The 21,017-nt window shown below is 48.4% G+C and overlaps 18 non-coding genes across 18 annotated transcripts; all 18 read right to left on the bottom strand.

The window, feature by feature from the left end:
• Nucleotides 1-186: 186 nt before the first annotated feature.
• Nucleotides 187-259, bottom strand: TRNAV-AAC (transfer RNA valine (anticodon AAC)). Its single transcript has one exon. It is a non-coding gene; the product is annotated as a tRNA-Val (tRNA).
• A 1,521-nt stretch (nucleotides 260-1,780) lies between these two features.
• On the bottom strand, nucleotides 1,781-1,853 carry TRNAV-UAC (transfer RNA valine (anticodon UAC)). The gene has a single exon. It is a non-coding gene; the product is annotated as a tRNA-Val (tRNA).
• A 444-nt stretch (nucleotides 1,854-2,297) lies between these two features.
• On the bottom strand, nucleotides 2,298-2,369 carry TRNAP-UGG (transfer RNA proline (anticodon UGG)). Its single transcript has one exon. It is a non-coding gene; the product is annotated as a tRNA-Pro (tRNA).
• A 1,336-nt stretch (nucleotides 2,370-3,705) lies between these two features.
• On the bottom strand, nucleotides 3,706-3,778 carry TRNAV-AAC (transfer RNA valine (anticodon AAC)). The gene has a single exon. It is a non-coding gene; the product is annotated as a tRNA-Val (tRNA).
• A 1,521-nt stretch (nucleotides 3,779-5,299) lies between these two features.
• On the bottom strand, nucleotides 5,300-5,372 carry TRNAV-UAC (transfer RNA valine (anticodon UAC)). The gene has a single exon. It is a non-coding gene; the product is annotated as a tRNA-Val (tRNA).
• A 444-nt stretch (nucleotides 5,373-5,816) lies between these two features.
• On the bottom strand, nucleotides 5,817-5,888 carry TRNAP-UGG (transfer RNA proline (anticodon UGG)). Its single transcript has one exon. It is a non-coding gene; the product is annotated as a tRNA-Pro (tRNA).
• Nucleotides 5,889-7,224: 1,336 nt separating this feature from the next.
• TRNAV-AAC (transfer RNA valine (anticodon AAC)) lies at nucleotides 7,225-7,297 on the bottom strand. Its single transcript has one exon. It is a non-coding gene; the product is annotated as a tRNA-Val (tRNA).
• A 1,521-nt stretch (nucleotides 7,298-8,818) lies between these two features.
• On the bottom strand, nucleotides 8,819-8,891 carry TRNAV-UAC (transfer RNA valine (anticodon UAC)). Its single transcript has one exon. It is a non-coding gene; the product is annotated as a tRNA-Val (tRNA).
• A 444-nt stretch (nucleotides 8,892-9,335) lies between these two features.
• TRNAP-UGG (transfer RNA proline (anticodon UGG)) lies at nucleotides 9,336-9,407 on the bottom strand. The gene has a single exon. It is a non-coding gene; the product is annotated as a tRNA-Pro (tRNA).
• A 1,336-nt stretch (nucleotides 9,408-10,743) lies between these two features.
• Nucleotides 10,744-10,816, bottom strand: TRNAV-AAC (transfer RNA valine (anticodon AAC)). The gene has a single exon. It is a non-coding gene; the product is annotated as a tRNA-Val (tRNA).
• Nucleotides 10,817-12,337: 1,521 nt separating this feature from the next.
• On the bottom strand, nucleotides 12,338-12,410 carry TRNAV-UAC (transfer RNA valine (anticodon UAC)). Its single transcript has one exon. It is a non-coding gene; the product is annotated as a tRNA-Val (tRNA).
• A 444-nt stretch (nucleotides 12,411-12,854) lies between these two features.
• Nucleotides 12,855-12,926, bottom strand: TRNAP-UGG (transfer RNA proline (anticodon UGG)). Its single transcript has one exon. It is a non-coding gene; the product is annotated as a tRNA-Pro (tRNA).
• A 1,336-nt stretch (nucleotides 12,927-14,262) lies between these two features.
• On the bottom strand, nucleotides 14,263-14,335 carry TRNAV-AAC (transfer RNA valine (anticodon AAC)). The gene has a single exon. It is a non-coding gene; the product is annotated as a tRNA-Val (tRNA).
• Nucleotides 14,336-15,855: 1,520 nt separating this feature from the next.
• Nucleotides 15,856-15,928, bottom strand: TRNAV-UAC (transfer RNA valine (anticodon UAC)). The gene has a single exon. It is a non-coding gene; the product is annotated as a tRNA-Val (tRNA).
• A 444-nt stretch (nucleotides 15,929-16,372) lies between these two features.
• On the bottom strand, nucleotides 16,373-16,444 carry TRNAP-UGG (transfer RNA proline (anticodon UGG)). The gene has a single exon. It is a non-coding gene; the product is annotated as a tRNA-Pro (tRNA).
• A 1,336-nt stretch (nucleotides 16,445-17,780) lies between these two features.
• On the bottom strand, nucleotides 17,781-17,853 carry TRNAV-AAC (transfer RNA valine (anticodon AAC)). Its single transcript has one exon. It is a non-coding gene; the product is annotated as a tRNA-Val (tRNA).
• Nucleotides 17,854-19,374: 1,521 nt separating this feature from the next.
• On the bottom strand, nucleotides 19,375-19,447 carry TRNAV-UAC (transfer RNA valine (anticodon UAC)). The gene has a single exon. It is a non-coding gene; the product is annotated as a tRNA-Val (tRNA).
• Nucleotides 19,448-19,891: 444 nt separating this feature from the next.
• TRNAP-UGG (transfer RNA proline (anticodon UGG)) lies at nucleotides 19,892-19,963 on the bottom strand. Its single transcript has one exon. It is a non-coding gene; the product is annotated as a tRNA-Pro (tRNA).
• Nucleotides 19,964-21,017: the final 1,054 nt, after the last annotated feature.

Raw genomic sequence — 21,017 nt, 5'->3', positions numbered from 1 at the left:
CAAGAAAAAAAAAAGTAAAAAACAGAATAAGAAACCAGGCACATGCACGACTACGCAAAGATGCAGATAACTTTTTACCGGCCTGCAATAGTAATACAAGTTTTACACAGGTCACAAGTTTTTAAAGGCCATCCCTGAGTGAGACTAAGCTTTTAGGGAGCAAACACAAAAGCAGACACTGCCCATTGTTTCTGCCCGGTCTCGAACCGGGGACCTTTCGCGTGTTAGGCGAACGTGATAACCACTACACTACAGAAACAAGCATGAGGGCTTGACTGAAGGAGCAAAATTCCCCTCATATGTTTGCCCGATTGCCTCTATACTTGATCAGCAGTTGCTCGCAAAGCGAGGAGTAAGTGTGAAAATTGCAGCGTTGTCAGCCAGCAAGCGTACACTCAGATGTACTGAAAAGTCACAGCTGCGGGTAGAGACAAATATCTGATGCCTAAATGCCTGAAACCAGAGCCTGTGAAAGCATCACACAGAGCACACTGAAAGCAAGCAGGAAGGAAGCCAAGGCATGGTGATCCTTTTTTTCTCCTGAGGCTAAAAATATTTTGCACAACAATGCTTTGAGTGGAATGAGGAATCTTCAAGCTTTGTGTATTTTGAGTAAAATTTGTGTGTTTTCTGCTAAAAAGGGTGTGTTGGGGATTTGGACCCGGACACCAACGAGCGAGGGCACAGAAGCACCACTGCTCAGACCCTGCTCCTAGGGTTGAGGGCAGAGAGTGGGCGAATACATCGCAAGGCAAGAAAATGCACATGGTTCTCTCTTCTGCAATATGACTAGAGTCATTTCCATGGTCGTCATCGAACATGACATAAAACGCCTCTATCCTTTAGACCTTTTGGCCCATAATTACAAGAGGATGACTGAGTGAGACGCTCTGCCAAATTTGGCAGCCTCGCACTCAGTCATTTTCAAAATGCAGGGAAGCGCCGTATTTAGTAGAATACAGCGCACCCCTGTGCTTCCCTCTGCGCCAGCTCTAAATTAGCTGCCGAGCACCAACGCAGCCATCCTTGCGCCATGGTACAAGGATGGCTGCGTGGAGGGGGAAATTGTTTTTGTTCAGGAAGGCACACCTTCCTGCACAACAGAAATCTTCAGTGGCGATATGTTCGTGCAGCACACATAGAAAGAGCAAAAATGAGGAGAAATGAAAACATTTCTGCTCGTTTCTCCACTATAACGACACCCATTCTATGGCGCTTGGATTTTGGCGCTGCCACAGATTTACAAAAACTCGTAAAACTGGAGCAGCATCAAAATGCTATGGTGTTGCAGTGGCCCACCCAGAGCAACGCCCATTGCACGCCCCTTCCAGGGAAAGGGCTGCGTGTGAAGGGGCCGTATTTACAAGGTGGTGTTAAGCCACAAAACGTGGTTGAACGGCGTCTTGTAAATACGGCACAGTACATAGTGCCACCGGGGCGTCACTAAAGATGATGTGCCGGTGGCGATAGGGCCTTGTAAGTCTGGCCCTTTCTTTGCTCAAGGTGTATGTTCTTGGTGAAGGTAGGAAAGCCATTTTCACTCTCATACCTTCCTTCCTTGGCTGGCTTGACCACAGTAGGCCCAGGCTTCAATGGAAAGGTCAAAAAGGGAGCAACTGACTGCCGTAAGGTGTATCGTCTTCTCTTGGTGAGTTGAGACCGATGCCCTTGGAGCGTAGTACCTCACGATGGTGAGGGATAGACACAGCCTCTTTAATTTCAATTTACCTGTCAGGTGAGGTGGTAAATGCAAATAATGTGATAAAGCACAGCAACTTGCTGTTTCTGCCTGGCCTCGAACCAGGGACCTTTCGCGTGTAAGGCGAACGTGATAACCACTACACTACAGAAACAGACATGCCTGCTTATTTGCTTCATGTGGCTATGCATTGGACTGGAACCACTGCACTGGAAACAGACACACCTGCTTTCTTTATGTGGCTATGCTTTGGACTGGAATGCAAGGACTCAGGGACAATATTCATGACGCTCAAAGCTGAGCCTTTCTGACAGGATCTCTTCCTTTGGAAGAAAGGAACTGGGATCACTTTCATTCCAAGAGGTGATTTCAAAACCAGCCCTGCAATTACTTTGGAGAAGCACTGTGCATTTCATGTTCCAACGAGAAGTGCTGCTCCAACACAAAAAAGCAGTTAGAAAGAAATCCCGCACTCCTTCATCATGCCGAACTGCCTCGACACCAGTAGAAAGCATGCAATGCATTCCACCATGGCATCTTACAAGAGTGGAAAGCAGAAATACTCCTGTTTAAAAACAGATCGAACCTATGAAGGCACGGGCTCGTCCGGGATTTGAACCCGGGACCTCTCACACCCAAAGCGAGAATCATACCCCTAGACCAACGAGCCTGCTGCTGCAAAAGCCTTTCAAACATCTTCTGAAGTGTCTTTGTGAAAAAGCAGGGCCACTTGGAGACTCTCCTTCTAAGCGTGCCATAGCAATTGATGTTTTGTGCCAAGGGTTTTTTTTTTGCCTCTAGCAAGGCAAGAGGTAGTCAAGAAGCCCTATGCTAGCAAGCTGAACTGTGGCGCTGATGAGAAAAGCAGACCCTTTCTGGTAGTTGTACGCCTCCGCAGGACCTGGGCCCTTGCACCGTAGACTTCCAGACCAGAAGCACTGAAGGGCCTGCCATCTCTTGCGCCTGAGCCAGAGGAGCATGCCTCTTGTATTCAAGCACAATTGCTCGCTCAGTGGTCGATCAGGCGAGATTTATATGAGTGCCTCACAGGCCTGAAACACTCACCTGGGAGACGCGGGGTGGCTGAATTCCCAGAATGGCCTTCGATAGGAAAATCACCTCCTTTCCTCCCGACTCATTTCAGAATTGGGTGAAAATCGCAAGACAGTGTTCAGGGGTGCATGGGTACTGCCTACTCCCAGCTGCCTCTCTGTCTTCTTCATGTTAATTTCAAGTCACAAGGAGGGACCATTGCCATTCTGCTCCGCCCACCTAACCAGGAAACCCAGGTTGAGCTTGTCTGCCTGTTGTTGTTGCAGGGGCAGTGCCTTCTCTGCCCAAAAGTGGCAGGAGAGCCTCACTTCAAACGATGGAATCAACTGCTTAAGTAGAAACCAGCATGGTAGTTACAGTGATAAGGTGCAGCTCTAACAGAAGGCGTGACTGAGATGCCCCTTCCAGAAATACATGGAATGCTGATTGAGGGCCCAGCCGGAGGGTTGGTGGATTTCTTTTCATATGCTACAGCAGCTTGCAAAGATAGTGTTGTGGGGAGCTGGCTGTGCAAGCAGAGGAAGATTTAAGGGCAGAAAATAGACCTATCAGAAGTGCGATATGAACCCACAACTACATGAGCAAACCAGGATGCTTAGCTTAACTGAAGATCAAGCTCTCTTGAGGCTGCCGCCTTAGACCACTCGGCCATCCTGACAGCTGAGTCTGTGTTTAGGTCTGACTCCTCAGTCTGCACTTGTCGATGCTGCCGCTTGCAATGTTCCTATCAAGGTGACAGGTTTAAAGGCCCCACAATATAACATGGCCAAGAAAAAAAAAAGTAAAAAACAGAATAAGAAACCAGGCACATGCACGACTACGCAAAGATGCAGATAACTTTTTACCGGCCTGCAATAGTAATACAAGTTTTACACAGGTCACAAGTTTTTAAAGGCCATCCCTGAGTGAGACTAAGCTTTTAGGGAGCAAACACAAAAGCAGACACTGCCCATTGTTTCTGCCCGGTCTCGAACCGGGGACCTTTCGCGTGTTAGGCGAACATGATAACCACTACACTACAGAAACAAGCATGAGGGCTTGACTGAAGGAGCAAAATTCCCCTCATATGTTTGCCCGATTGCCTCTATACTTGATCAGCAGTTGCTCGCAAAGCGAGGAGTAAGTGTGAAAATTGCAGCGTTGTCAGCCAGCAAGCGTACACTCAGATGTACTGAAAAGTCACAGCTGCGGGTAGAGACAAATATCTGATGCCTAAATGCCTGAAACCAGAGCCTGTGAAAGCATCACACAGAGCACACTGAAAGCAAGCAGGAAGGAAGCCAAGGCATGGTGATCCTTTTTTTCTCCTGAGGCTAAAAATATTTTGCACAACAATGCTTTGAGTGGAATGAGGAATCTTCAAGCTTTGTGTATTTTGAGTAAAATTTGTGTGTTTTCTGCTAAAAAGGGTGTGTTGGGGATTTGGACCCGGACACCAACGAGCGAGGGCACAGAAGCACCACTGCTCAGACCCTGCTCCTAGGGTTGAGGGCAGAGAGTGGGCGAATACATCGCAAGGCAAGAAAATGCACATGGTTCTCTCTTCTGCAATATGACTAGAGTCATTTCCATGGTCGTCATCGAACATGACATAAAACGCCTCTATCCTTTAGACCTTTTGGCCCATAATTACAAGAGGATGACTGAGTGAGACGCTCTGCCAAATTTGGCAGCCTCGCACTCAGTCATTTTCAAAATGCAGGGAAGCGCCGTATTTAGTAGAATACAGCGCACCCCTGTGCTTCCCTCTGCGCCAGCTCTAAATTAGCTGCCGAGCACCAACGCAGCCATCCTTGCGCCATGGTACAAGGATGGCTGCGTGGAGGGGGAAATTGTTTTTGTTCAGGAAGGCACACCTTCCTGCACAACAGAAATCTTCAGTGGCGATATGTTCGTGCAGCACACATAGAAAGAGCAAAAATGAGGAGAAATGAAAACATTTCTGCTCGTTTCTCCACTATAACGACACCCATTGTATGGCGCTTGGATTTTGGCGCTGCCACAGATTTACAAAAACTCGTAAAACTGGAGCAGCATCAAAATGCTATGGTGTTGCAGTGGCCCACCCAGAGCAACGCCCATTGCACGCCCCTTCCAGGGAAAGGGCTGCGTGTGAAGGGGCCGTATTTACAAGGTGGTGTTAAGCCACAAAACGTGGTTGAACGGCGTCTTGTAAATACGGCACAGTACATAGTGCCACCGGGGCGTCACTAAAGATGATGTGCCGGTGGCGATAGGGCCTTGTAAGTCTGGCCCTTTCTTTGCTCAAGGTGTATGTTCTTGGTGAAGGTAGGAAAGCCATTTTCGCTCTCATACCTTCCTTCCTTGGCTGGCTTGACCACAGTAGGCCCAGGCTTCAATGGAAAGGTCAAAAAGGGAGCAACTGACTGCCGTAAGGTGTATCGTCTTCTCTTGGTGAGTTGAGACCGATGCCCTTGGAGCGTAGTACCTCACGATGGTGAGGGATAGACACAGCCTCTTTAATTTCAATTTACCTGTCAGGTGAGGTGGTAAATGCAAATAATGTGATAAAGCACAGCAACTTGCTGTTTCTGCCTGGCCTCGAACCAGGGACCTTTCGCGTGTAAGGCGAACGTGATAACCACTACACTACAGAAACAGACATGCCTGCTTATTTGCTTCATGTGGCTATGCATTGGACTGGAACCACTGCACTGGAAACAGACACACCTGCTTTCTTTATGTGGCTATGCTTTGGACTGGAATGCAAGGACTAAGGGACAATATTCATGACGCTCAAAGCTGAGCCTTTCTGACAGGATCTCTTCCTTTGGAAGAAAGGAACTGGGATCACTTTCATTCCAAGAGGTGATTTCAAAACCAGCCCTGCAATTACTTTGGAGAAGCACTGTGCATTTCATGTTCCAACGAGAAGTGCTGCTCCAACACAAAAAAGCAGTTAGAAAGAAATCCCGCACTCCTTCATCATGCCGAACTGCCTCGACACCAGTAGAAAGCATGCAATGCATTCCACCATGGCATCTTACAAGAGTGGAAAGCAGAAATACTCCTGTTTAAAAACAGATCGAACCTATGAAGGCACGGGCTCGTCCGGGATTTGAACCCGGGACCTCTCACACCCAAAGCGAGAATCATACCCCTAGACCAACGAGCCTGCTGCTGCAAAAGCCTTTCAAACATCTTCTGAAGTGTCTTTGTGAAAAAGCAGGGCCACTTGGAGACTCTCCTTCTAAGCGTGCCATAGCAATTGATGTTTTGTGCCAAGGGTTTTTTTTTTGCCTCTAGCAAGGCAAGAGGTAGTCAAGAAGCCCTATGCTAGCAAGCTGAACTGTGGCGCTGATGAGAAAAGCAGACCCTTTCTGGTAGTTGTACGCCTCCGCAGGACCTGGGCCCTTGCACCGTAGACTTCCAGACCAGAAGCACTGAAGGGCCTGCCATCTCTTGCGCCTGAGCCAGAGGAGCATGCCTCTTGTATTCAAGCACAATTGCTCGCTCAGTGCTCGATCAGGCGAGATTTATATGAGTGCCTCACAGGCCTGAAACACTCACCTGGGAGACGCGGGGTGGCTGAATTCCCAGAATGGCCTTCGATAGGAAAATCACCTCCTTTCCTCCCGACTCATTTCAGAATTGGGTGAAAAACGCAAGACAGTGTTCAGGGGTGCATGGGTACTGCCTACTCCCAGCTGCCTCTCTGTCTTCTTCATGTTAATTTCAAGTCACAAGGAGGGACCATTGCCATTCTGCTCCGCCCACCTAACCAGGAAACCCAGGTTGAGCTTGTCTGCCTGTTGTTGTTGCAGGGGCAGTGCCTTCTCTGCCCAAAAGTGGCAGGAGAGCCTCACTTCAAACGATGGAATCAACTGCTTAAGTAGAAACCAGCATGGTAGTTACAGTGATAAGGTGCAGCTCTAACTGAAGGCGTGACTGAGATGCCCCTTCCAGAAATACATGGAATGCTGATTGAGGGCCCAGCCGGAGGGTTGGTGGATTTCTTTTCATATGCTACAGCAGCTTGCAAAGATAGTGTTGTGGGGAGCTGGCTGTGCAAGCAGAGGAAGATTTAAGGGCAGAAAATAGACCTATCAGAAGTGCGATATGAACCCACAACTACATGAGCAAACCAGGATGCTTAGCTTAACTGAAGATCAAGCTCTCTTGAGGCTGCCGCCTTAGACGACTCGGCCATCCTGACAGCTGAGTCTGTGTTTAGGTCTGACTCCTCAGTCTGCACTTGTCGATGCTGCCGCTTGCAATGTTCCTATCAAGGTGACAGGTTTAAAGGCCCCACAATATAACATGGCCAAGAAAAAAAAAAGTAAAAAACAGAATAAGAAACCAGGCACATGCACGACTACGCAAAGATGCAGATAACTTTTTACCGGCCTGCAATAGTAATACAAGTTTTACACAGGTCACAAGTTTTTAAAGGCCATCCCTGAGTGAGACTAAGCTTTTAGGGAGCAAACACAAAAGCAGACACTGCCCATTGTTTCTGCCCGGTCTCGAACCGGGGACCTTTCGCGTGTTAGGCGAACGTGATAACCACTACACTACAGAAACAAGCATGAGGGCTTGACTGAAGGAGCAAAATTCCCCTCATATGTTTGCCCGATTGCCTCTATACTTGATCAGCAGTTGCTCGCAAAGCGAGGAGTAAGTGTGAAAATTGCAGCGTTGTCAGCCAGCAAGCGTACACTCAGATGTACTGAAAAGTCACAGCTGCGGGTAGAGACAAATATCTGATGCCTAAATGCCTGAAACCAGAGCCTGTGAAAGCATCACACAGAGCACACTGAAAGCAAGCAGGAAGGAAGCCAAGGCATGGTGATCCTTTTTTTCTCCTGAGGCTAAAAATATTTTGCACAACAATGCTTTGAGTGGAATGAGGAATCTTCAAGCTTTGTGTATTTTGAGTAAAATTTGTGTGTTTTCTGCTAAAAAGGGTGTGTTGGGGATTTGGACCCGGACACCAACGAGCGAGGGCACAGAAGCACCACTGCTCAGACCCTGCTCCTAGGGTTGAGGGCAGAGAGTGGGCGAATACATCGCAAGGCAAGAAAATGCACATGGTTCTCTCTTCTGCAATATGACTAGAGTCATTTCCATGGTCGTCATCGAACATGACATAAAACGCCTCTATCCTTTAGACCTTTTGGCCCATAATTACAAGAGGATGACTGAGTGAGACGCTCTGCCAAATTTGGCAGCCTCGCACTCAGTCATTTTCAAAATGCAGGGAAGCGCCGTATTTAGTAGAATACAGCGCACCCCTGTGCTTCCCTCTGCGCCAGCTCTAAATTAGCTGCCGAGCACCAACGCAGCCATCCTTGCGCCATGGTACAAGGATGGCTGCGTGGAGGGGGAAATTGTTTTTGTTCAGGAAGGCACACCTTCCTGCACAACAGAAATCTTCAGTGGCGATATGTTCGTGCAGCACACATAGAAAGAGCAAAAATGAGGAGAAATGAAAACATTTCTGCTCGTTTCTCCACTATAACGACACCCATTGTATGGCGCTTGGATTTTGGCGCTGCCACAGATTTACAAAAACTCGTAAAACTGGAGCAGCATCAAAATGCTATGGTGTTGCAGTGGCCCACCCAGAGCAACGCCCATTGCACGCCCCTTCCAGGGAAAGGGCTGCGTGTGAAGGGGCCGTATTTACAAGGTGGTGTTAAGCCACAAAACGTGGTTGAACGGCGTCTTGTAAATACGGCACAGTACATAGTGCCACCGGGGCGTCACTAAAGATGATGTGCCGGTGGCGATAGGGCCTTGTAAGTCTGGCCCTTTCTTTGCTCAAGGTGTATGTTCTTGGTGAAGGTAGGAAAGCCATTTTCGCTCTCATACCTTCCTTCCTTGGCTGGCTTGACCACAGTAGGCCCAGGCTTCAATGGAAAGGTCAAAAAGGGAGCAACTGACTGCCGTAAGGTGTATCGTCTTCTCTTGGTGAGTTGAGACCGATGCCCTTGGAGCGTAGTACCTCACGATGGTGAGGGATAGACACAGCCTCTTTAATTTCAATTTACCTGTCAGGTGAGGTGGTAAATGCAAATAATGTGATAAAGCACAGCAACTTGCTGTTTCTGCCTGGCCTCGAACCAGGGACCTTTCGCGTGTAAGGCGAACGTGATAACCACTACACTACAGAAACAGACATGCCTGCTTATTTGCTTCATGTGGCTATGCATTGGACTGGAACCACTGCACTGGAAACAGACACACCTGCTTTCTTTATGTGGCTATGCTTTGGACTGGAATGCAAGGACTAAGGGACAATATTCATGACGCTCAAAGCTGAGCCTTTCTGACAGGATCTCTTCCTTTGGAAGAAAGGAACTGGGATCACTTTCATTCCAAGAGGTGATTTCAAAACCAGCCCTGCAATTACTTTGGAGAAGCACTGTGCATTTCATGTTCCAACGAGAAGTGCTGCTCCAACACAAAAAAGCAGTTAGAAAGAAATCCCGCACTCCTTCATCATGCCGAACTGCCTCGACACCAGTAGAAAGCATGCAATGCATTCCACCATGGCATCTTACAAGAGTGGAAAGCAGAAATACTCCTGTTTAAAAACAGATCGAACCTATGAAGGCACGGGCTCGTCCGGGATTTGAACCCGGGACCTCTCACACCCAAAGCGAGAATCATACCCCTAGACCAACGAGCCTGCTGCTGCAAAAGCCTTTCAAACATCTTCTGAAGTGTCTTTGTGAAAAAGCAGGGCCACTTGGAGACTCTCCTTCTAAGCGTGCCATAGCAATTGATGTTTTGTGCCAAGGGTTTTTTTTTTGCCTCTAGCAAGGCAAGAGGTAGTCAAGAAGCCCTATGCTAGCAAGCTGAACTGTGGCGCTGATGAGAAAAGCAGACCCTTTCTGGTAGTTGTACGCCTCCGCAGGACCTGGGCCCTTGCACCGTAGACTTCCAGACCAGAAGCACTGAAGGGCCTGCCATCTCTTGCGCCTGAGCCAGAGGAGCATGCCTCTTGTATTCAAGCACAATTGCTCGCTCAGTGCTCGATCAGGCGAGATTTATATGAGTGCCTCACAGGCCTGAAACACTCACCTGGGAGACGCGGGGTGGCTGAATTCCCAGAATGGCCTTCGATAGGAAAATCACCTCCTTTCCTCCCGACTCATTTCAGAATTGGGTGAAAATCGCAAGACAGTGTTCAGGGGTGCATGGGTACTGCCTACTCCCAGCTGCCTCTCTGTCTTCTTCATGTTAATTTCAAGTCACAAGGAGGGACCATTGCCATTCTGCTCCGCCCACCTAACCAGGAAACCCAGGTTGAGCTTGTCTGCCTGTTGTTGTTGCAGGGGCAGTGCCTTCTCTGCCCAAAAGTGGCAGGAGAGCCTCACTTCAAACGATGGAATCAACTGCTTAAGTAGAAACCAGCATGGTAGTTACAGTGATAAGGTGCAGCTCTAACTGAAGGCGTGACTGAGATGCCCCTTCCAGAAATACATGGAATGCTGATTGAGGGCCCAGCCGGAGGGTTGGTGGATTTCTTTTCATATGCTACAGCAGCTTGCAAAGATAGTGTTGTGGGGAGCTGGCTGTGCAAGCAGAGGAAGATTTAAGGGCAGAAAATAGACCTATCAGAAGTGCGATATGAACCCACAACTACATGAGCAAACCAGGATGCTTAGCTTAACTGAAGATCAAGCTCTCTTGAGGCTGCCGCCTTAGACCACTCGGCCATCCTGACAGCTGAGTCTGTGTTTAGGTCTGACTCCTCAGTCTGCACTTGTCGATGCTGCCGCTTGCAATGTTCCTATCAAGGTGACAGGTTTAAAGGCCCCACAATATAACATGGCCAAGAAAAAAAAAAGTAAAAAACAGAATAAGAAACCAGGCACATGCACGACTACGCAAAGATGCAGATAACTTTTTACCGGCCTGCAATAGTAATACAAGTTTTACACAGGTCACAAGTTTTTAAAGGCCATCCCTGAGTGAGACTAAGCTTTTAGGGAGCAAACACAAAAGCAGACACTGCCCATTGTTTCTGCCCGGTCTCGAACCGGGGACCTTTCGCGTGTTAGGCGAACGTGATAACCACTACACTACAGAAACAAGCATGAGGGCTTGACTGAAGGAGCAAAATTCCCCTCATATGTTTGCCCGATTGCCTCTATACTTGATCAGCAGTTGCTCGCAAAGCGAGGAGTAAGTGTGAAAATTGCAGCGTTGTCAGCCAGCAAGCGTACACTCAGATGTACTGAAAAGTCACAGCTGCGGGTAGAGACAAATATCTGATGCCTAAATGCCTGAAACCAGAGCCTGTGAAAGCATCACACAGAGCACACTGAAAGCAAGCAGGAAGGAAGCCAAGGCATGGTGATCCTTTTTTTCTCCTGAGGCTAAAAATATTTTGCACAACAATGCTTTGAGTGGAATGAGGAATCTTCAAGCTTTGTGTATTTTGAGTAAAATTTGTGTGTTTTCTGCTAAAAAGGGTGTGTTGGGGATTTGGACCCGGACACCAACGAGCGAGGGCACAGAAGCACCACTGCTCAGACCCTGCTCCTAGGGTTGAGGGCAGAGAGTGGGCGAATACATCGCAAGGCAAGAAAATGCACATGGTTCTCTCTTCTGCAATATGACTAGAGTCATTTCCATGGTCGTCATCGAACATGACATAAAACGCCTCTATCCTTTAGACCTTTTGGCCCATAATTACAAGAGGATGACTGAGTGAGACGCTCTGCCAAATTTGGCAGCCTCGCACTCAGTCATTTTCAAAATGCAGGGAAGCGCCGTATTTAGTAGAATACAGCGCACCCCTGTGCTTCCCTCTGCGCCAGCTCTAAATTAGCTGCCGAGCACCAACGCAGCCATCCTTGCGCCATGGTACAAGGATGGCTGCGTGGAGGGGGAAATTGTTTTTGTTCAGGAAGGCACACCTTCCTGCACAACAGAAATCTTCAGTGGCGATATGTTCGTGCAGCACACATAGAAAGAGCAAAAATGAGGAGAAATGAAAACATTTCTGCTCGTTTCTCCACTATAACGACACCCATTGTATGGCGCTTGGATTTTGGCGCTGCCACAGATTTACAAAAACTCGTAAAACTGGAGCAGCATCAAAATGCTATGGTGTTGCAGTGGCCCACCCAGAGCAACGCCCATTGCACGCCCCTTCCAGGGAAAGGGCTGCGTGTGAAGGGGCCGTATTTACAAGGTGGTGTTAAGCCACAAAACGTGGTTGAACGGCGTCTTGTAAATACGGCACAGTACATAGTGCCACCGGGGCGTCACTAAAGATGATGTGCCGGTGGCGATAGGGCCTTGTAAGTCTGGCCCTTTCTTTGCTCAAGGTGTATGTTCTTGGTGAAGGTAGGAAAGCCATTTTCGCTCTCATACCTTCCTTCCTTGGCTGGCTTGACCACAGTAGGCCCAGGCTTCAATGGAAAGGTCAAAAAGGGAGCAACTGACTGCCGTAAGGTGTATCGTCTTCTCTTGGTGAGTTGAGACCGATGCCCTTGGAGCGTAGTACCTCACGATGGTGAGGGATAGACACAGCCTCTTTAATTTCAATTTACCTGTCAGGTGAGGTGGTAAATGCAAATAATGTGATAAAGCACAGCAACTTGCTGTTTCTGCCTGGCCTCGAACCAGGGACCTTTCGCGTGTAAGGCGAACGTGATAACCACTACACTACAGAAACAGACATGCCTGCTTATTTGCTTCATGTGGCTATGCATTGGACTGGAACCACTGCACTGGAAACAGACACACCTGCTTTCTTTATGTGGCTATGCTTTGGACTGGAATGCAAGGACTAAGGGACAATATTCATGACGCTCAAAGCTGAGCCTTTCTGACAGGATCTCTTCCTTTGGAAGAAAGGAACTGGGATCACTTTCATTCCAAGAGGTGATTTCAAAACCAGCCCTGCAATTACTTTGGAGAAGCACTGTGCATTTCATGTTCCAACGAGAAGTGCTGCTCCAACACAAAAAAGCAGTTAGAAAGAAATCCCGCACTCCTTCATCATGCCGAACTGCCTCGACACCAGTAGAAAGCATGCAATGCATTCCACCATGGCATCTTACAAGAGTGGAAAGCAGAAATACTCCTGTTTAAAAACAGATCGAACCTATGAAGGCACGGGCTCGTCCGGGATTTGAACCCGGGACCTCTCACACCCAAAGCGAGAATCATACCCCTAGACCAACGAGCCTGCTGCTGCAAAAGCCTTTCAAACATCTTCTGAAGTGTCTTTGTGAAAAAGCAGGGCCACTTGGAGACTCTCCTTCTAAGCGTGCCATAGCAATTGATGTTTTGTGCCAAGGGTTTTTTTTTTGCCTCTAGCAAGGCAAGAGGTAGTCAAGAAGCCCTATGCTAGCAAGCTGAACTGTGGCGCTGATGAGAAAAGCAGACCCTTTCTGGTAGTTGTACGCCTCCGCAGGACCTGGGCCCTTGCACCGTAGACTTCCAGACCAGAAGCACTGAAGGGCCTGCCATCTCTTGCGCCTGAGCCAGAGGAGCATGCCTCTTGTATTCAAGCACAATTGCTCGCTAGGTGCTCGATCAGGCGAGATTTATATGAGTGCCTCACAGGCCTGAAACACTCACCTGGGAGACGCGGGGTGGCTGAATTCCCAGAATGGCCTTCGATAGGAAAATCACCTCCTTTCCTCCCGACTCATTTCAGAATTGGGTGAAAATCGCAAGACAGTGTTCAGGGGTGCATGGGTACTGCCTACTCCCAGCTGCCTCTCTGTCTTCTTCATGTTAATTTCAAGTCACAAGGAGGGACCATTGCCATTCTGCTCCGCCCACCTAACCAGGAAACCCAGGTTGAGCTTGTCTGCCTGTTGTTGTTGCAGGGGCAGTGCCTTCTCTGCCCAAAAGTGGCAGGAGAGCCTCACTTCAAACGATGGAATCAACTGCTTAAGTAGAAACCAGCATGGTAGTTACAGTGATAAGGTGCAGCTCTAACAGAAGGCGTGACTGAGATGCCCCTTCCAGAAATACATGGAATGCTGATTGAGGGCCCAGCCGGAGGGTTGGTGGATTTCTTTTCATATGCTACAGCAGCTTGCAAAGATAGTGTTGTGGGGAGCTGGCTGTGCAAGCAGAGGAAGATTTAAGGGCAGAAAATAGACCTATCAGAAGTGCGATATGAACCCACAACTACATGAGCAAACCAGGATGCTTAGCTTAACTGAAGATCAAGCTCTCTTGAGGCTGCCGCCTTAGACCACTCGGCCATCCTGACAGCTGAGTCTGTGTTTAGGTCTGACTCCTCAGTCTGCACTTGTCGATGCTGCCGCTTGCAATGTTCCTATCAAGGTGACAGGTTTAAAGGCCCCACAATATAACATGGCCAAGAAAAAAAAAAGTAAAAAACAGAATAAGAAACCAGGCACATGCACGACTACGCAAAGATGCAGATAACTTTTTACCGGCCTGCAATAGTAATACAAGTTTTACACAGGTCACAAGTTTTTAAAGGCCATCCCTGAGTGAGACTAAGCTTTTAGGGAGCAAACACAAAAGCAGACACTGCCCATTGTTTCTGCCCGGTCTCGAACCGGGGACCTTTCGCGTGTTCGGCGAACGTGATAACCACTACACTACAGAAACAAGCATGAGGGCTTGCTGAAGGAGCAAAATTCCCCTCATATGTTTGCCCGATTGCCTCTATACTTGATCAGCAGTTGCTCGCAAAGCGAGGAGTAAGTGTGAAAATTGCAGCGTTGTCAGCCAGCAAGCGTACACTCAGATGTACTGAAAAGTCACAGCTGCGGGTAGAGACAAATATCTGATGCCTAAATGCCTGAAACCAGAGCCTGTGAAAGCATCACACAGAGCACACTGAAAGCAAGCAGGAAGGAAGCCAAGGCATGGTGATCCTTTTTTTCTCCTGAGGCTAAAAATAATTTGCACAACAATGCTTTGAGTGGAATGAGGAATCTTCAAGCTTTGTGTATTTTGAGTAAAATTTGTGTGTTTTCTGCTAAAAAGGGTGTGTTGGGGATTTGGACCCGGACACCAACGAGCGAGGGCACAGAAGCACCACTGCTCAGACCCTGCTCCTAGGGTTGAGGGCAGAGAGTGGGCGAATACATCGCAAGGCAAGAAAATGCACATGGTTCTCTCTTCTGCAATATGACTAGAGTCATTTCCATGGTCGTCATCGAACATGACATAAAACGCCTCTATCCTTTAGACCTTTTGGCCCATAATTACAAGAGGATGACTGAGTGAGACGCTCTGCCAAATTTGGCAGCCTCGCACTCAGTCATTTTCAAAATGCAGGGAAGCGCCGTATTTAGTAGAATACAGCGCACCCCTGTGCTTCCCTCTGCGCCAGCTCTAAATTAGCTGCCGAGCACCAACGCAGCCATCCTTGCGCCATGGTACAAGGATGGCTGCGTGGAGGGGGAAATTGTTTTTGTTCAGGAAGGCACACCTTCCTGCACAACAGAAATCTTCAGTGGCGATATGTTCGTGCAGCACACATAGAAAGAGCAAAAATGAGGAGAAATGAAAACATTTCTGCTCGTTTCTCCACTATAACGACACCCATTGTATGGCGCTTGGATTTTGGCGCTGCCACAGATTTACAAAAACTCGTAAAACTGGAGCAGCATCAAAATGCTATGGTGTTGCAGTGGCCCACCCAGAGCAACGCCCATTGCACGCCCCTTCCAGGGAAAGGGCTGCGTGTGAAGGGGCCGTATTTACAAGGTGGTGTTAAGCCACAAAACGTGGTTGAACGGCGTCTTGTAAATACGGCACAGTACATAGTGCCACCGGGGCGTCACTAAAGATGATGTGCCGGTGGCGATAGGGCCTTGTAAGTCTGGCCCTTTCTTTGCTCAAGGTGTATGTTCTTGGTGAAGGTAGGAAAGCCATTTTCGCTCTCATACCTTCCTTCCTTGGCTGGCTTGACCACAGTAGGCCCAGGCTTCAATGGAAAGGTCAAAAAGGGAGCAACTGACTGCCGTAAGGTGTATCGTCTTCTCTTGGTGAGTTGAGACCGATGCCCTTGGAGCGTAGTACCTCACGATGGTGAGGGATAGACACAGCCTCTTTAATTTCAATTTACCTGTCAGGTGAGGTGGTAAATGCAAATAATGTGATAAAGCACAGCAACTTGCTGTTTCTGCCTGGCCTCGAACCAGGGACCTTTCGCGTGTAAGGCGAACGTGATAACCACTACACTACAGAAACAGACATGCCTGCTTATTTGCTTCATGTGGCTATGCATTGGACTGGAACCACTGCACTGGAAACAGACACACCTGCTTTCTTTATGTGGCTATGCTTTGGACTGGAATGCAAGGACTAAGGGACAATATTCATGACGCTCAAAGCTGAGCCTTTCTGACAGGATCTCTTCCTTTGGAAGAAAGGAACTGGGATCACTTTCATTCCAAGAGGTGATTTCAAAACCAGCCCTGCAATTACTTTGGAGAAGCACTGTGCATTTCATGTTCCAACGAGAAGTGCTGCTCCAACACAAAAAAGCAGTTAGAAAGAAATCCCGCACTCCTTCATCATGCCGAACTGCCTCAACACCAGTAGAAAGCATGCAATGCATTCCACCATGGCATCTTACAAGAGTGGAAAGCAGAAATACTCCTGTTTAAAAACAGATCGAACCTATGAAGGCACGGGCTCGTCCGGGATTTGAACCCGGGACCTCTCACACCCAAAGCGAGAATCATACCCCTAGACCAACGAGCCTGCTGCTGCAAAAGCCTTTCAAACATCTTCTGAAGTGTCTTTGTGAAAAAGCAGGGCCACTTGGAGACTCTCCTTCTAAGCGTGCCATAGCAATTGATGTTTTGTGCCAAGGGTTTTTTTTTTGCCTCTAGCAAGGCAAGAGGTAGTCAAGAAGCCCTATGCTAGCAAGCTGAACTGTGGCGCTGATGAGAAAAGCAGACCCTTTCTGGTAGTTGTACGCCTCCGCAGGACCTGGGCCCTTGCACCGTAGACTTCCAGACCAGAAGCACTGAAGGGCCTGCCATCTCTTGCGCCTGAGCCAGAGGAGCATGCCTCTTGTATTCAAGCACAATTGCTCGCTCAGTGCTCGATCAGGCGAGATTTATATGAGTGCCTCACAGGCCTGAAACACTCACCTGGGAGACGCGGGGTGGCTGAATTCCCAGAATGGCCTTCGATAGGAAAATCACCTCCTTTCCTCCCGACTCATTTCAGAATTGGGTGAAAATCGCAAGACAGTGTTCAGGGGTGCATGGGTACTGCCTACTCCCAGCTGCCTCTCTGTCTTCTTCATGTTAATTTCAAGTCACAAGGAGGGACCATTGCCATTCTGCTCCGCCCACCTAACCAGGAAACCCAGGTTGAGCTTGTCTGCCTGTTGTTGTTGCAGGGGCAGTGCCTTCTCTGCCCAAAAGTGGCAGGAGAGCCTCACTTCAAACGATGGAATCAACTGCTTAAGTAGAAACCAGCATGGTAGTTACAGTGATAAGGTGCAGCTCTAACAGAAGGCGTGACTGAGATGCCCCTTCCAGAAATACATGGAATGCTGATTGAGGGCCCAGCCGGAGGGTTGGTGGATTTCTTTTCATATGCTACAGCAGCTTGCAAAGATAGTGTTGTGGGGAGCTGGCTGTGCAAGCAGAGGAAGATTTAAGGGCAGAAAATAGACCTATCAGAAGTGCGATATGAACCCACAACTACATGAGCAAACCAGGATGCTTAGCTTAACTGAAGATCAAGCTCTCTTGAGGCTGCCGCCTTAGACCACTCGGCCATCCTGACAGCTGAGTCTGTGTTTAGGTCTGACTCCTCAGTCTGCACTTGTCGATGCTGCCGCTTGCAATGTTCCTATCAAGGTGACAGGTTTAAAGGCCCCACAATATAACATGGCCAAGAAAAAAAAAAGTAAAAAACAGAATAAGAAACCAGGCACATGCACGACTACGCAAAGATGCAGATAACTTTTTACCGGCCTGCAATAGTAATACAAGTTTTACACAGGTCACAAGTTTTTAAAGGCCATCCCTGAGTGAGACTAAGCTTTTAGGGAGCAAACACAAAAGCAGACACTGCCCATTGTTTCTGCCCGGTCTCGAACCGGGGACCTTTCGCGTGTTAGGCGAACGTGATAACCACTACACTACAGAAACAAGCATGAGGGCTTGACTGAAGGAGCAAAATTCCCCTCATATGTTTGCCCGATTGCCTCTATACTTGATCAGCAGTTGCTCGCAAAGCGAGGAGTAAGTGTGAAAATTGCAGCGTTGTCAGCCAGCAAGCGTACACTCAGATGTACTGAAAAGTCACAGCTGCGGGTAGAGACAAATATCTGATGCCTAAATGCCTGAAACCAGAGCCTGTGAAAGCATCACACAGAGCACACTGAAAGCAAGCAGGAAGGAAGCCAAGGCATGGTGATCCTTTTTTTCTCCTGAGGCTAAAAATATTTTGCACAACAATGCTTTGAGTGGAATGAGGAATCTTCAAGCTTTGTGTATTTTGAGTAAAATTTGTGTGTTTTCTGCTAAAAAGGGTGTGTTGGGGATTTGGACCCGGACACCAACGAGCGAGGGCACAGAAGCACCACTGCTCAGACCCTGCTCCTAGGGTTGAGGGCAGAGAGTGGGCGAATACATCGCAAGGCAAGAAAATGCACATGGTTCTCTCTTCTGCAATATGACTAGAGTCATTTCCATGGTCGTCATCGAACATGACATAAAACGCCTCTATCCTTTAGACCTTTTGGCCCATAATTACAAGAGGATGACTGAGTGAGACGCTCTGCCAAATTTGGCAGCCTCGCACTCAGTCATTTTCAAAATGCAGGGAAGCGCCGTATTTAGTAGAATACAGCGCACCCCTGTGCTTCCCTCTGCGCCAGCTCTAAATTAGCTGCCGAGCACCAACGCAGCCATCCTTGCGCCATGGTACAAGGATGGCTGCGTGGAGGGGGAAATTGTTTTTGTTCAGGAAGGCACACCTTCCTGCACAACAGAAATCTTCAGTGGCGATATGTTCGTGCAGCACACATAGAAAGAGCAAAAATGAGGAGAAATGAAAACATTTCTGCTCGTTTCTCCACTATAACGACACCCATTGTATGGCGCTTGGATTTTGGCGCTGCCACAGATTTACAAAAACTCGTAAAACTGGAGCAGCATCAAAATGCTATGGTGTTGCAGTGGCCCACCCAGAGCAACGCCCATTGCACACCCCTTCCAGGGAAAGGGCTGCGTGTGAAGGGGCCGTATTTACAAGGTGGTGTTAAGCCACAAAACGTGGTTGAACGGCGTCTTGTAAATACGGCACAGTACATAGTGCCACCGGGGCGTCACTAAAGATGATGTGCCGGTGGCGATAGGGCCTTGTAAGTCTGGCCCTTTCTTTGCTCAAGGTGTATGTTCTTGGTGAAGGTAGGAAAGCCATTTTCGCTCTCATACCTTCCTTCCTTGGCTGGCTTGACCACAGTAGGCCCAGGCTTCAATGGAAAGGTCAAAAAGGGAGCAACTGACTGCCGTAAGGTGTATCGTCTTCTCTTGGTGAGTTGAGACCGATGCCCTTGAAACGTAGTACCTCACGATGGTGAGGGATAGACACAGCCTCTTTAATTTCAATTTACCTGTCAGGTGAGGTGGTAAATGCAAATAATGTGATAAAGCACAGCAACTTGCTGTTTCTGCCTGGCCTCGAACCAGGGACCTTTCGCGTGTAAGGCGAACGTGATAACCACTACACTACAGAAACAGACATGCCTGCTTATTTGCTTCATGTGGCTATGCATTGGACTGGAACCACTGCACTGGAAACAGACACACCTGCTTTCTTTATGTGGCTATGCTTTGGACTGGAATGCAAGGACTAAGGGACAATATTCATGACGCTCAAAGCTGAGCCTTTCTGACAGGATCTCTTCCTTTGGAAGAAAGGAACTGGGATCACTTTCATTCCAAGAGGTGATTTCAAAACCAGCCCTGCAATTACTTTGGAGAAGCACTGTGCATTTCATGTTCCAACGAGAAGTGCTGCTCCAACACAAAAAAGCAGTTAGAAAGAAATCCCGCACTCCTTCATCATGCCGAACTGCCTCGACACCAGTAGAAAGCATGCAATGCATTCCACCATGGCATCTTACAAGAGTGGAAAGCAGAAATACTCCTGTTTAAAAACAGATCGAACCTATGAAGGCACGGGCTCGTCCGGGATTTGAACCCGGGACCTCTCACACCCAAAGCGAGAATCATACCCCTAGACCAACGAGCCTGCTGCTGCAAAAGCCTTTCAAACATCTTCTGAAGTGTCTTTGTGAAAAAGCAGGGCCACTTGGAGACTCTCCTTCTAAGCGTGCCATAGCAATTGATGTTTTGTGCCAAGGGTTTTTTTTTTGCCTCTAGCAAGGCAGGAGGTAGTCAAGAAGCCCTATGCTAGCAAGCTGAACTGTGGCGCTGATGAGAAAAGCAGACCCTTTCTGGTAGTTGTACGCCTCCGCAGGACCTGGGCCCTTGCACCGTAGACTTCCAGACCAGAAGCACTGAAGGGCCTGCCATCTCTTGCGCCTGAGCCAGAGGAGCATGCCTCTTGTATTCAAGCACAATTGCTCGCTCAGTGCTCGATCAGGCGAGATTTATATGAGTGCCTCACAGGCCTGAAACACTCACCTGGGAGACGCGGGGTGGCTGAATTCCCAGAATGGCCTTCGATAGGAAAATCACCTCCTTTCCTCCCGACTCATTTCAGAATTGGGTGAAAATCGCAAGACAGTGTTCAGGGGTGCATGGGTACTGCCTACTCCCAGCTGCCTCTCTGTCTTCTTCATGTTAATTTCAAGTCACAAGGAGGGACCATTGCCATTCTGCTCCGCCCACCTAACCAGGAAACCCAGGTTGAGCTTGTCTGCCTGTTGTTGTTGCAGGGGCAGGGGCAGTGCCTTCTCTGCCCAAAAGTGGCAGGAGAGCCTCACTTCAAACGATGGAATCAACTGCTTAAGTAGAAACCAGCATGGTAGTTACAGTGATAAGGTGCAGCTCTAACAGAAGGCGTGACTGAGATGCCCCTTCCAGAAATACATGGAATGCTGATTGAGGGCCCAGCCGGAGGGTTGGTGGATTTCTTTTCATATGCTACAGCAGCTTGCAAAGATAGTGTTGTGGGGAGCTGGCTGTGCAAGCAGAGGAAGATTTAAGGGCAGAAAATAGACCTATCAGAAGTGCGATATGAACCCACAACTACATGAGCAAACCAGGATGCTTAGCTTAACTGAAGATCAAGCTCTCTTGAGGCTGCCGCCTTAGACCACTCGGCCATCCTGACAGCTGAG

Source organism: Pleurodeles waltl, chromosome 10 (genome assembly GCF_031143425.1).
Source record: "Pleurodeles waltl isolate 20211129_DDA chromosome 10, aPleWal1.hap1.20221129, whole genome shotgun sequence".
NCBI classification, from domain to species: domain Eukaryota; kingdom Metazoa; phylum Chordata; class Amphibia; order Caudata; family Salamandridae; genus Pleurodeles; species Pleurodeles waltl.
The sequence above is the reverse complement of the archived record's forward strand: the minus strand, read 5'-3'. Positions and strand labels throughout refer to the sequence as shown.